The sequence below is a fragment of the Carya illinoinensis genome, chromosome 14 (assembly GCF_018687715.1).
Source record: "Carya illinoinensis cultivar Pawnee chromosome 14, C.illinoinensisPawnee_v1, whole genome shotgun sequence".
Classification (NCBI taxonomy): domain Eukaryota; kingdom Viridiplantae; phylum Streptophyta; class Magnoliopsida; order Fagales; family Juglandaceae; genus Carya; species Carya illinoinensis.
Genome location: NC_056765.1, coordinates 13,122,835 through 13,137,770, shown reverse-complemented (window position 1 = coordinate 13,137,770; position 14,936 = coordinate 13,122,835). Strand labels below are relative to the sequence as shown.

Here is a 14,936-nt window from a genome sequence, read left to right as displayed (position 1 = left end):
GAAAATGGAGGTGGAAGTGAAAAATGGCCAAAACGGAGTTGAGCTCGTGGGGGCTGCTTCGGCAACGGATCGGAGCCAAAAATGGGTGGTTTAGGACGGTAAGAGGTCGATGATGATATGGTGAAGAGATGGTGGCCGGAGGTGAAACAACGGTGGGGGAATGGCTCAAAAACTGTGTGGATTGGTGAGACTCACGGTGGCGCAGGAGGGGCTGGAAATTTGTGGGAATGTGCACTGGCTGGTGGAGACTGAATGGTGGGGGTGGTGATGGCCACATCGGCGAGCGGCGGCGGCCTGGGCAATTGAAGCAAACGACGGGAGGGAAGAGAGAGAGAGCATACGCGGGAAGAGAGAAAACTGGAAGGAAGAAAAAGAAAGAAAAAGAAAGAAAAAGAGAAGAAAAAGAAAGGAGAAAAAGAAAAAGAGAAAAAGAAAAGATGGGTAAAAGAAATGAGGTCCAGTCCCCACCTCTGGAGTCCAGAAACTGATTCGACGAAAACAACTTTAAAAGCTATATAAAACGAATAAAATAATTTAAACACCACATCAAGCTAAAATATAATAAATAATTAGTAAATACTAACAACATAATTTTAAATCTAAAAATAAACTAAAATAAATTAAGCAGCAATTTAAATACAAGACAATAATTAATATTAAGAAAGCTCTATAAATTAATTTTCACAGCTAAATAAATCTAATTAAAATACGATAATTTAAAATAAAAGAACTAATATTTTAATTAAATTAAAATGCCCTTTTAGTGAAAATATACGTAAAAACGAAATATCACATATACTAGTATAAATACTGTCTAACTTACACAAGATGTTATATTAATTTTACTTTATAAGATTAATAGATTTGAATAATAAAATTAGAACTGTATATCATATTAATTAACAATTTAACATATAATATATATAAGATAATATAAAAAATTATAAATACATATACCAATCTGGTTCAGTTTAAACCGATAATCAAAATATAAAAATTGTTACTGTAACCATTTTGGTTCTTAAGAATTAATACCTTACCAGATTGGTTACAAATGAGTTCGGTCCGGTCGAATTTGATTCAACCGGTTTTTGGATTTTTTATTTTTTACACCTGTATGTGTTAGTGTATCCTTCAAAAAATGAACAAGGGCCTTTCAGGCCAGTTAATCATCTCGGCCAGCAGGCCAAAATATGTGGGCTGGGCTTAGTTTGGGCTTTGAGCCGGAGGCCTTGCTTCCGGTGGGTTGTGTTCTAAATTTCAGCGTGTTTTTAAATGGGCTTTTGTAGTGGGTTGGGTTTATTTTTACATTATGTATTTTAAATGGGTTTGATTTTTATTTGGACTTGTGTTTTAAAAATCGGATCGGACATTATATTATTTTATGTGGGCTTAGTTTATTTTCAAAAACAGTATTGCTATTTTAAATTGAGCTGGGCTTATTATATTTTTATATTCGGTTCAATTTATTTAAAATAATTATATTAGCCATAAAAGTTTATATTTTTACAGCAAAAACTTAAGGGCTTATAATTATATTACCATGTTTGTAATTTATGATTTTATTATGGAATTAAATTAGTATTAAATTACAAGGATTTTAATACTAATTATTTTAATTCTATTTTATAGAACGAAACTTCCACAATTATTTTTATTTAATCTAACCATCTTTAAAGCTCTGATGCCAATAACGTGTTCCAAGTAATACATAATTAATTTATAATATAATAATAGGAAATATATAATTAATTTTTAATATAATCATAGGTGGTATAACCAACCATATACATGAAATTATATATACAGGCGGTATAACTGACCATATGCATGAATTATTAATAATATAAATATAAAAGATAAAAATCATAGCTGATAAGTTTGACTTCATTAAAAACATAATACTTACAAAGAGATTAAAGCCCTGTTTGGATTTGGAAAATAATTAATCTCATTTTATCATTACAACTTTTCTAAATTTATCTGTTAGAGGCTTGGCCATTGGGTTGGGAATTACCGGGTTCTTGCTACTTGTGCTTAGTGGCTTATGGGTTTATAGAGAGTATGGGTTGAAGAACAACAAAGGAGAGTGGGCGAGATTTGGAGAAGCAGAGGCAGCTTTTGGGTAAGGAAGGGAAGGGGTTGATGGGAATGGAGAACTTGATGGCAGATGTTTCAGATTGCTTGGACAAGTACAAAGTGTTTAAGATTGAAGATTTGATAGAAGCCACTAATGGATTTAGCGAGAGTTGCTTGATTCAGGGGTCTGTGTACAAGGGGAGCATTGATGGGGAAGTCTATTTCATCAAGACGATGAAGTCGAATGCCTATGATTAGCTCAAGATCTTACAGAAGGTATCAAAATTCTCTTCCCAAAGTTTAGTTTCTATCATTCTGATGCTAAACGCTTTTGTGACTAACATTGAAGTATCATTGCTAAATTACAAAAATACAATGCACATGATTCGTATAGGGAAAGAAAGCAGAACAAAACCCTCCCACACACTGTAATGGAAAAATGTTACGTTGAAAGTGTTTGATGATGAATTGTGTTAACTAATGTCAAAACTTGAAGTACATCTATTTGTTTTAACAAATAGATGACATTATGTGGTTTTTAACGTATTAGAATATAAATTTGATGATTTAATTCAATTCATTCCATTAGTTTTAATTTTTATCTGAAGAAGAGATCTAGAGTTTAACTCCCAGCATTACACTTCACCTTAAGCACCTTTCTATAATAACAAAATGTGCAGGTCTTATTCAGCATTATTTTAGACTTATGTCAGAATGGTCCACACCTTTTGGTTGTAATATTCTTTAGATGCCCATGGAAATGCCATTATCTATCGTTCATCTGGCATATACGTCCTTTTAGAAAGGCTACCGAATATATTATAGTAATGATGAAAGGGGTTCTATAAAGTGAACCATCACCAAGAATGAAATATAAGTACTGTCATGGACTTTGAAAGAGACACAGTTCAATACAAAATTTTATTCCATTAACTTCCAACTTTACCTTACTACTTGTATTTTAGCTACGGGTCTAGGAAGCTTTTCAATTCCAGTCTTATTGTTTAGATTGTTCTTAATTGCATTATGATTTCCTTTTCATGGTATTCTTTTAAAAAAAATTGAAAGTGAAAAGGAGAAAAGACCAAACAACAAGTTGATTGCTAGAACTTGAAGTCCTCCTTAATGGGTTTGCTTATCACCTCACCTCCTGTAAATCCTCCTCTAGCTTATTTTGGTTTTTTCTTTGTAATGTATTCGCTGGTTCTAAGTGCTTGATTTTGCTCAACTTATCAAAAAAAAAAAAAAAAAAAGTGCTCGGTTTTGCTCAAGTTGGTAGAACTTGGAGTGGGTTGATGATAATTAATCCTTATAGTAAAGCTTAATTTTTTTGTGGGGTTTATTAATCCAATAGAAGGGTTATTTGTGGGGAGAAGGGGAGGAATCTAAAGCTCCCATTTAGGCTCCCAAATAGAGAGAAGTGTTCCTCTAGGAGTCTGACCAATATTTTCTTACTTAGGTGAACTTGACTTTGGCTTGGGCTTCTTATTTTCATTGGTGCACTGCTTCTTTAAAGCTTTTGTTCTCTCTCCTTATAACAAAAGATTTCACAACCTCCAAGAGGTTGGCCCAAGTGGTAAAGGCCTTGGTCTTGGGATATCACTTTGTTTAAGGTCCAAGGTTCAACACCTCATGGGTGTAAATAATCCTTTGTGGCTACACTCTCTGGTGAAAATCCAGCAATTTAACCAGTTTCGTATATGGAAACTTTTGAGGATGCGGTACACATGACCAGGATTTACTCTGTAGGGGTGGGTCCGAAGGGCCATGCTTTGGAGAGGTTCCTCGACATAAAAAAAAAGAAAATTTCACAATATTAAGACCATATCTAACTTCATTAATCTTGTCACCAACGTCAATTTGTTTAAGATGCATAAAAATTGAGGTCTGGCTTGTTATCTAAAGAGATTAAGATAATATAATTCTGGCCTATGGCATTTGGTCCTTGGCAAGTGCCATTTGAGGGGTAATGAATTCCCTTAAAAAGGAGCTACTGAGGCTAGTCCAAGTAGGCAAGGATATTGCAGAATGGCAACAACTGTAGGAAGGGCCTATTTGTAGAGAGATAATCTATTATAACAATGATGATATAATTTATTGCACTTTGAACAGATAGAGAGATTAAAAATTGCGTTTGATGAGAGTAGTTAGTAAGTCTTAATGAGAGTGTGTACAAATTTATAGATGTTATGAACTTGGAAACTATTCATATAATTATTGTTTTTTTATTGGGATTTTTTTGTGTAATGTTTGTTTGTTGAAGTATGTTGCTTCAGTTTAGCGATAAAAAAAAAATGGTATGTTGCTGCAGTTAAAAATAGATTGATGTTTTCATATTGCTGCAGTTTTACAGATAAGAGACAATTCACAGGATCTCATGTTTTTTGCATTATATAACGAAGTCCATATCTCTGATTTTGGCTCCCACCTTTCACTTTGCTGGTGGCTTTAGAGAAATTTAGTCATTTTGAGAGGAAGCTGTCATTAGTAGATTTCATGTGGGGTAGTATTTTGATTTGCTTTTGCTTGATAATAAATATGATCAGTTCAAACTGATAGTTTGATTTTGAACGTTTCTCACTTCTAGCTGCTTTTTCTATTGAATTTAGATGTGTTGCCAATTATGGTGCAGTTTTTGCTTGCTTCTTATTTATGTTTTAGTATACTTATAATTTGTTAAAGTTCAACATGTGTTTTCAGGCCAACTCCTCTCCTTCACAGGTTGTAATGGCAGTGAATTATACATTTGACCTAACTAATATTACCTTTGAAAGTTGTCAAAGTTGTGTACATTTGACCTAACTGTTTAGGCTATGACAGCCTTACAGTTTCACTAGCAATTTTTTTTATTTTGTAAAAGACTATTTTTGACGAATTTTAGTCACCGGAAATGAGCACTTCCAACCATTTTAGAAATCATCGCAAACAGGCAACATGATTTTTGTGGCAAAATTGTATACACTTTTGGCAAAACATATTAGCTGGAAATAATTTTTCCCAACGATAATATCACCAACCGTAGGGATTTTTGCTGGCATTTGTATTCACTATTTGTGGCAATTTAAACTAGCTGAAAATAATTTGATTTTCGATAATTATTGCAAATCGTTGGTAAAAAGCAGTTGTCTCATAGTTTTTGGCATCCAATGTGCGTAGGCTTGAAATCGATGGAAAAGCTTATTTGCCACGATTTTTGGATTTTTTCGACAAATTCTAGTGCTGGAAAAGACTGATTTTCTTGTAGATATATAAGACATGAAGAAAGTTTTACAAAGAGAGTATTTTGGAAGTGAGGATTGAGAGAAAGGAAGGACTTTAGATAAGATTTTTTTGAATGCCTTCACTTGGTTACAAACTTTCTTTTATCAACACTAAAACAACAATTTTTATACAGAAATCAATAATGCATGTCTAAAGTTTTGTCTTCATGCGTCGGTGGATAATGGACGAGTGGAACCAATAATGCTACTGAGTGGAGTTGAATAGTAATATGATAATGCTTGAAGTTGATTGTCTTTATGCATTGGTGGATCTGAAGAGATAATGCTCTTGACAATAATCCATAATATTTCAGCTTTTGTCTGTCATGTTGAATAATTAAGAAAGCAATAATCTTCTGGATCATAATCTGTAAATTCCAGATCAAATGGATTTTGAGAGTCCATTAGATGTACTAGATGGTAAGATGAGTTGTTATGAGAATGAGAGGTCTGTTTAACTGGTGATGAGTTGGTTTGTTGTGATGGAGATAATTTGACTTGCTGCAGTGGGTCTTCTTCATCATTGTTGTTTGAGATTCATGACATTGCCTTATCTAATTTCTTCAAGTCTTTCTTGCTAGTAATGGATGCTAATTGGACCTGAAATCTATTCCGCTAGACTATAATTTCAGGGGCTTTGGTAATTTTTGAAAACATTTTTACGATGTGATCATAATTATATTTTTCCCACCATTTGATAGAGACTTGGTGGGCTAGGAACACGATGGTATTGAAAGAAGGATGAGGTTTGATAACATATTCTCTGTGATGACCCGCTTTTACGCGTATTTCTACTGAAGGGTTGTTTTTAATTTAATTAATATATTGGTTTATTTATTTTAAATTAATATATTTTAATTGGTTTTTAATTTATTTGATGTTTTGTTTAATTTATTTTGTCGTTTTACAATTTTTAATATCATTTTCGGCGGATCTGTTTTTGGTTTCCAGAGTGAGCATTGGACCTCATTTCTTTTCTTTTCTCTTTTTCTTTTTCCCTTTTCCTTTTCTTTTTCTTCTTTTCTTTCTTTTTCTTTCTTTTTCTTCTTCTTTTCTTCCTCGTTTTCTCTCTCCCCGAGCAGCTCTTCTTCCTTTTCTCCTTACCGTCGTCGCCCCTTTGACCACCCGGTGCGCCGTCTTCCGGCATCCGTGTGGTGCACCACCCCCACCATACTCTTCCCCTCCCACCAGAGATCATCCCCACCAATTTTCAGAGCCATCGGACCAGCCGTTAGCTGCCACGAGCCCCTGGAAGTCACGGCACCTGCTTTGTTTTTTCCCCCTGTCGCCCGTTACTTTCGCAGCCCAGAACCACAGCTCACCGGCGGTGTGGCCTACACCACCCACCCAGTTTTCTTCCCTTCTCACCGGTGAACATCCCCACCAAGTTTCACCTCCATCCGAGCCATCGTTAGCCACCACGAGCTCCTCCAAGCCACACGGTTTTTCACCGATTTCGGCGCTGTCGCACCACCTCCGGCCACCATCTTTTCACAACTTCTTCCCCTACCTCTTGCCGACCTAAACCACCCAATTCTGGCCTCGATCCGTTGCCGGAGCAGCTCCCACGAGCTCGACTCCGATTTGAACTTTTTCCGCTTCCACCGCCACCCACGACCAAAACTCGTTTCCTTTAAGTTTATAAATATCTCAAGGCATTTTCTTATCAATTTCGTGCCTTGGTTTGTCCCCGTTTGAAAGTGGGTAATTTATTACCCACGGCCACAGTGTAAATTACATTGTTACGTTGCTTTTCCTCCGTCGTTTGCAACGCCACGAACTTTTGAAAAATACCATATAGCGCTGTAAGTATTTTCCAAACTCTACTTTTAGATTTAAATATATTTTGCTCTTATAATAAATATTTGCTGTTGGTTGGTTGATTCCGGACTGAGTCCGAGGAGTTCGGAGGTCGGATGAATTGAGGATGGAGTTGCTTGGTTTGGCTATTTGTGATTGGTTGGTTGTTTTATGCATTGAGATTGTATTTACATGGTGTATGCGCGTGCGTTTTATTTTAATTGAGAAAATCGTGTTTTATTGGCGTAAATGGATTTCAGGTGCGTGTCTCACGAGCCCAAGTTGGGATGGGTTATTATCTCTGTGGAGCTCCTCTGGTCACTCGGGAGTGGATAATACTAAGTGACATCCCCTGGGTTGTCGTAGGGCGACGACCGGATCGCACGATACGGTAACGCTGTCGTGTCGACTCCGTGGTCCCTAGAGTGGCGGGGACTAGAGGATGGCCTGGCCAGGTACGCGCTGGGCATGAGTCTGGGCATCGCTCGTTTAGGTGTCACACGCGTAGTTGTTACATGCGGTGTGACACAGAGCCAGGGTGTGCAGATGATCCCTAGGGGAGATCATGGTGCATGCATAATTGGATCGGTTTTATGGTTTTTAGATGCGGGCCATTTTCTGGGAAAATGGCGAAATTTGATTTTGAGGTTTTGTGATCCATTTTCTGGGAAAATGGTAGTTTGGGCCATTATATGAGATAATGGTGAGATTTAGTTTTGAGACTTTGTGATCCATTTTTTGGAAAAATGGTAGTTTGGGCCATTATCTGGGATAATGGCGAGGCTTGGTTTTAAGCGATATGTTTTTGTGGGCCAAATGGGTTTTTGGCGTGCGTGGAAAAATATAGTTTTACGGGACATGTGCATTGGCTTTTCTTTCATGCATATTGTTTGAATTCTATATGTTTTTTATCAAGTGGTGTGTGGATTTTACTTACCTGCGGCACCATTTTTGGTATCGTAGATTTTGGTGCAAAGATCGAAGAGGAGAAGGAGGCTGAACCCGAGGATGCAGCTCCACCGGAGTATTGAGTGGAAGTTATGTCTTGCTGTTGGCTTTGATTAAGATTTGTAGTTTGTAATATTTTAATATATATGTTTTGAATAGCTTTGTATTAAATTAAAAAAAGTTCTGGTACTTAGTTGTGACATTCGTTATCTGCTGCGTGTTTCTTCGTCCACATTCGTTGCTTATATACACACTTAGCACTCGTCGATAGGGTAGTGACCCGTGTTGTTATCATCCGGACGTCTCGATTTTCCCGTGTCTGTATATGGGGATTTGGGGGCATCACATTCTCACTTCATAATCCAATTTAATTTTGTTTTGAGGAAGAAAAGAAGAAGTGGCAGATAATGCTTTAATGCGGGTGGATAATCATTTTGTGATGAGAAAATATTAAAACTTTCTTGGAGAGGGATAGGAAGAAGAAGAGGCTTAGGTTCATAATAATCCCACTATAGTAAAAACCATTACGCGAGTGTCTTGATCTCTTATAATTTGTCAAAGTGGAGGAATCAAGAATGACGCAAATTTTTATTTTGTTTTAAAAGTATTTTTGTTCATGCCTGTTGATAATCGTAATAATCATAATGTGGCTAGTCATAAGGATGAGAAAATTTCTTTGTCAAATAGGGTTTTTTTCCTCATTGTTCCAAGGTGAAACAATTAATTGTTCTCTTCCAAGTTCTTCTCATTTTGCGAAGCAAAAATAAAGATCGACATCCCCATTTAGAACAAAGTGACAAGCATGAAGGAGGATCTTTCAGATTTTGGTACTGCTAAAATTTTAGAGCTAGATTCATCCAAGTGGACTTCCATTGCAGGCACATTTGGATATATAGCACCAGGTAATTTATTTCATTATCATTTTGTTCTAAGATTAACATTGAAGTAGTGCATAAGAGTTCAAGTTTGTTCTCTTTTTATTTTTATTTTTTTCTTCTCAGAACTATCTTATACAATGAAGATAACCGAGAAATGTGATGTATATATATGGCTTTGGTGTGTTGTGACTCACTCAAAAATGAGTAGCATAAAGTCTATCCCAAGTGCAGAAAGATGTCGTGTAATAATTAGGAATAAAATTCCTAAATCGTCTCCTCGGAAACAGTTATTTAGATCCAAACTCATATAAAATGGTGAAAGGTTTCACAAACAAAAGTGGTGGTATGTACAATGAATGGAAGAGTGCACAGAAATAAAAAAAGCACTAGTTATAGACTAGATTCATATTTTCAGATTTTTGAGTGTTGAAATAGAATAAAAAATAGTAACAAATTGAAATTAACAATTAGGGACTCAACTACGCTAAATAATTTTAATTAATCTGACAATTAAATAATAAAATTGAATTTATTTAAGTCCTAATTACCTTTTAATTAATCTAAAATGTAATTGTAATGCATATTTAATGGAAGCTTAAAGAAACAAGAAAAACAACTAACATAAAATAAAATAAACAGCAAATTAAAAGCCCAAACTTTTAAGGCAAAAATATCAAGAATACACTATAAACTTCAAATTGAAATTTAATAAAAAGTAGGGAATAAAAAGAGCAAGCCAGATAAATGGTGATGGAGATAGAAAGCAGTGGATGAGGCTAGACAGCAGTAGACGTTGGACCCCTCAATTGGAGCTCTTCAATGGCACTGCAGTGTAGACCTAAAATGAATCTGTCCCCGTGTGCGTGAATTGCATCTAGAGAAAAGAATGTATGCGGCGTGAATAAATTAATGCCCAAGAGATAAAATTTTGTGCGGCGCTGAAATGAATTAATGCATAAAATGTGTTGCCATCCCCCTAGGTCAAAGTCATATATATCCCTTCCGTGCGGTGTGCAAAAGCTAAATGAAAAGCCCTTCTTTCTAATTCAATCCGTGCGGTCAAGCCCAAAATGAAATGAATTCTTCTTTTTTTGGTTTCGTCTCTCAGTTGAAGTTCCAATACCAATATATATCCTTTGTGGCGCGAAATGCCCAATACAAAAAAGAATTCCTTCTGTGTCTCAGCGTGTAACTTTTAATAACTCCAAACTTCCATTTCTTTTGACCACTGCATATAAAGATAAATAAAATAAGAAGAATAAAATATATAAAAAAAATTTATATTGTGCATATAAAGAAAAATTGCTCAATTAAATCACTAATTCTAAAATTAAGTATAAACCATATTATTAACCAATTTAAATCACAACTCAGATTTATTCATCTTAACATTTTTTTCATATAAAACTAATAATAATGTAATAAAATAAATAAAATATATTAGTCATAAATGTATAAAATATACAATATTTCAGTTCAATCATGTTGGCATTAGAAGTGATAATGGAAAGTATCGAATGATTTCATCTCCTCAGTTAAGTCATCTGATCAATCAATTAAGATGAGCATTCAACTAAAAGATGTGTTGGACCAACGCCTTCCATTTCCAACACCCCAAGTTGAGGCCGAGCTCATAAGGGTTATAGAGATTGCTACTAAATGCTTAAATGGCATTCTAGAATTCAGGCCGACTATGCACATGATTTCTAAAGTATTAGCAGTGGCCCAAGTCCCAAACTGCAGTCTCGAGTTAGAGCCATCTTTTGAATAAAGTTGCACCAAGAAAGTCATGTTTAAGAAGACTTGCCAATTATATTTTGTGTACTGGTTCAATATATATATATTTTTTCTAGCATCTTTTTTTGGAGTGTTGCTTTTCCTACCAAGAAATGCAGTTTCACTTGTTTTTAAATCTCAGCCCAATCATTTTGAGTGTCCATTTTTGCATTTTCTTCTTCTTCTTCTTCTAACTCGAATCCAGAGCCATGGAGGTACAGGACAACCGATGGAAAAAAATGGCGGTGCTCCAGAGACGTAACTCCTGATCAAAAGTACTATGAATGACATTGTCACAAAAGCCATCTATGTTCAAGAAAACCTGTGGAATCACAAAAGCCGCCACCACCACTACTACTTTTTTGGGAAATCTTCATTCAAATTCCTGGTTTTCTGATTTTGATGACGTTGGTGAACAAGCTAGCCAGCTTCTCTTATTCCCAAATCCTTTGGAAGCAAGATATGTTTATGAGGAATTGCTTGAGCTTTACAAGCCTTTCTTCCACAAACCTCAACCTCTCTCTCCCCAAATGCCTCACCCATCTTGCCCTTCTCTTCCATTTCCTCTCTCACTACATCATCTAAAGCCCAAGCACAACAGCTGTATCTGCAGCATCAGCAAGAATTGCCTAAGTAGTCTCAAGCCGCTTTTGGGACCAGCCAGAGGTAAAAAAGAAGGTAATTATTTCAGTTTTAATTTCTATCTTAATTGTTTACTAAAAAACAGAGATTTGTAAAGAAAAAAAAAATCATACTTTTCAATATTTACTCTTTGATTGAGACTAATATATTATTTCCTATTTTGTGAAAATATGATCTCTGGTTGATAATTCCTAGATTTTTTTTTGTTTTTGTTTCAGGAAGAACTTGCTAAAAACCCAACTCAACCAAGCCCTCGTCACCTACAACTTCCATGGAGGATGAGTTTGGGGGTATGGACGGGCATGTGAAACCATTTTATGTAATTCATAAGACGCTTATATCGCGTGACTACTTTTTGCCAGAAATAAAATTTTAAATCGTTGCATATTGTATATAATTTTTTTGCAGTAGACTAACGTCACCATAAAATCACTACAAAGTGTCGTAATAAGTTGTTCCATACAACTGATTGCATTGATAATTGTTTCAGCGAATAAAATTGCCAAAAGTTATTTTTCCAACGACTTTCTTTGTCGTTGACAGTCTTTCACTCCAACAGTGCTAAATGCATTGTTTTTGCTTCAATATTATTTCCGGCAAGACCCATGACCCATCCTCGTCTGCCTCTCTCCCTCTCTCTTATTTCCTGTATGTCTATGTGGAAACCCTAGTGTGGCTCGAGCTATGTAGGGGTAGCTGGGCAACTTCGATCATAGCAATTGGATTTTGTGGTTACTGACTAAGAAGAAGAAACAGATGCATGTGAAAATAGCATCATGGAAAAGGCTTAAGAGAAATTAGACAATCAGAACAATGAAGAGTAGAATCCAGCTTCCACTCTTCCTACAGCTCCATTAAGGCTTAGCAAGTTCAATTTTCTAACTTTTTTGTTGGCTAATGATGTTCACATGCAATTTAATAGATTTTTAAATAATAAATTTATGTGCCAGACTGGTGCTTCCACTTTCATTTTCTTCAAATTGCAAATCGCCAAGATCTTTATTTCTTACTGTGGGGTCTTCTTCTAGATTATATTCTAGCCAAAAATTTGGAAAGCCAAATATTCTCCATCTCTACCCAAGTTTGAGAGGCATTCCCAAATGGTCCTTGAAGATGAAATGCCAGAGATTTTGCATGGCAACACCTCTCCTAATACTGGCATCGGGTCTGCTTCTCCTAATAGAAATAGGGTCTCTCCTCCTCATAGTGGTTTTGGGTCATCTCCTAGTCGCTAGAGTGCTCGGAAGCAATTATTACAATCAATTCCTTCATTTCCTTTTTTCATTTGATTAATTATTGCAGGTTGCTTCGAATGAAAATAATCATATTGGAGTTTCACTCAAACAACCCTAAGGAGGTGAAATGGGAAGGCTAGGACAATTCCTTTGTAATCAAACAACTTAGAAATGGTAGGCTCCTCGATCATCTGGATTTTGTCAAACAACTTAAAACATGTTTTCAAGTTGTATTCTATATGTACGTTTACAAATCGAAGGAGAAGTTTTTTTTTTCATTGAGTTATATCTTTTGTATAAAGGAAAAAACATGGGTATAATTTGAAACCCAAATTTTCGGGTTATAAAAATTCAGATTTATCTAGGTTCTAGTCCAAGTTTGAAATCCTGGTTCCGAGTCGGATATACTCAAATATCTAATCTTGAACCTGAATGAACATTATTATGTGCTTATATCGTTCCCTTAAAATACAAGGGCATTCTCAATGGTAGAGAGAGATGTTTTTTATTCAATTCTAAAACAAAAAAGTAACGATGCTTGAATGTACCTTTTTAAACATTTCAAAATTACTGCTACATCAACAAAATTACTGCTACACCCCACATCACAAAAAAAGCTAGAGCCACCAAAGTTCAAACCCTAGTAGCCACTCATCTCCATCCCTCTTGTTTGTCACGTGCCCCACCAGTTGTGACTTTCTACTTGCAAATATCAAAGTTGGTGGCTTGGTGTGCCTAATGCACTTCCAATATCTAAGTCAGTGATGTATATTAATATAGGGGCGCTTTAGACTGGTCGGACTATTAATCACACAAAAACAGCCCGCCAATCATCTTATGCCACGTAGGAAAAAACACTGGAAGACAAATGGACCGAGTCATAGAGAATCGCAACGTAAAGCCCTCATTCCGTCCGCTCTTCTCTCATTCGCGCATAGACCTTCTCCCTTCTGCCATTCATCTAAGCCCGACGCCGACGGACACAAGCATCTCAGTCCAACGTCGACACAAGCATCTCAGCCCGATGTCGACTCAACCATCTTAGTCTGAAACCGACGCCGACATAAATCGGAGATCGCACCATTCTCTCTTCCTTGCTACTTTAATCTCTTCCGAATTGTATGCACTGCCCTTCTCTGTCTAAGTTCCTTGCTGCCGTTGTTCGCACCGCCACAATATCAATCCAATGCTGACGTAGCTTAGGAAATCCAACGCCGACACAACTGGTTGCCTAGAAGGAGTTACGACACGGTATGTGTTTGATTAAATGTCACAAAGGGCTCTGTTATCTTATATTCACATATTCTGGTTGGATTTTTGTATAAATATGTATATGTGCATATGCATTTGGCTAAATGTGAATTGGAAAGTGAATTAGATTGGAAGTGAACACAACATAAATGATCTTGCATAAGTCCAAGAAAGAAAATTAAAGTTTAATTTCTCTTAAATTAAATCTTGCGTGGTTTTTCATTTTTTTCACGTTTCTATATATTAATGTATCTTTTGAAAGTAATTATATGTGGTTCAGTCATGGAAGATACAATTCAAAAATTTTTTAAGGAATTGTGTGCACTTTGGTTGAAATATATAGTGAATATTCATTGCACTTAAAAAAACAACTATTTGTTGATGAACATATATACAACGAATAATTTCTTGAAAAATTGTTGGAACTGATTTATTGTAGTAAAGTCAAAACACCAACTCCTACTAGTCCTACACTAACTAGCTTGAAACTGAAAGAGCAGTAACTGTTAAAGTTTGTTAGGTTGGAGTTCTCTATCGATCATACGTAGTTGATGCAAACTGTTAAATTTTATTGTTGCTCATGTCACGTAGCATATATATTATATAAGCAACAATCATTTGCATATATCTTCAACCTATTATTAATCACAAAAATTTATTCAACTTTTTGTTAGTTATTGGATCATATTTTACTTTCCACTCTTTTTAAATATTTTTGTTTTCTCAAACATGGTGGTGTTGACCCATGTTAGATAGATTTATAATTTCAATGTTTAATGTGGTTGTTTTTTAATAACTATTGAATTTATGATGTGGTGGTTTTTTTATGAAAGGAACAAATTTATTGGGTTGATAGTGATGAAGTTGAGGCTGAAAGTGTAAATGGACAATGTGATGTCAATGTTGAAGATGTGGTGAATTTTGAATGTTATGTGAATCTTGAAGATTGTGTGAATGCCGAAGATGAGTTGAATGTTGAAGATGGAGTCAATTTCGAAAAATGAGTGAATGTGGAAGATTCGAGTAGTGGTCCTTTGGAGCCATTGATTGGTATGATATTTGACGAT

General features: G+C 35.6%; 1 long non-coding RNA gene across 1 annotated transcript; it reads left to right on the top strand.

The window, feature by feature from the left end:
* Positions 1-1,943: 1,943 nt before the first annotated feature.
* LOC122294026 lies at positions 1,944-8,319 on the top strand. The gene is made up of 2 exons (XR_006237445.1): positions 1,944-2,355; positions 8,103-8,319. It is a non-coding gene; the product is annotated as an uncharacterized LOC122294026 (long non-coding RNA).
* Positions 8,320-14,936: the final 6,617 nt, after the last annotated feature.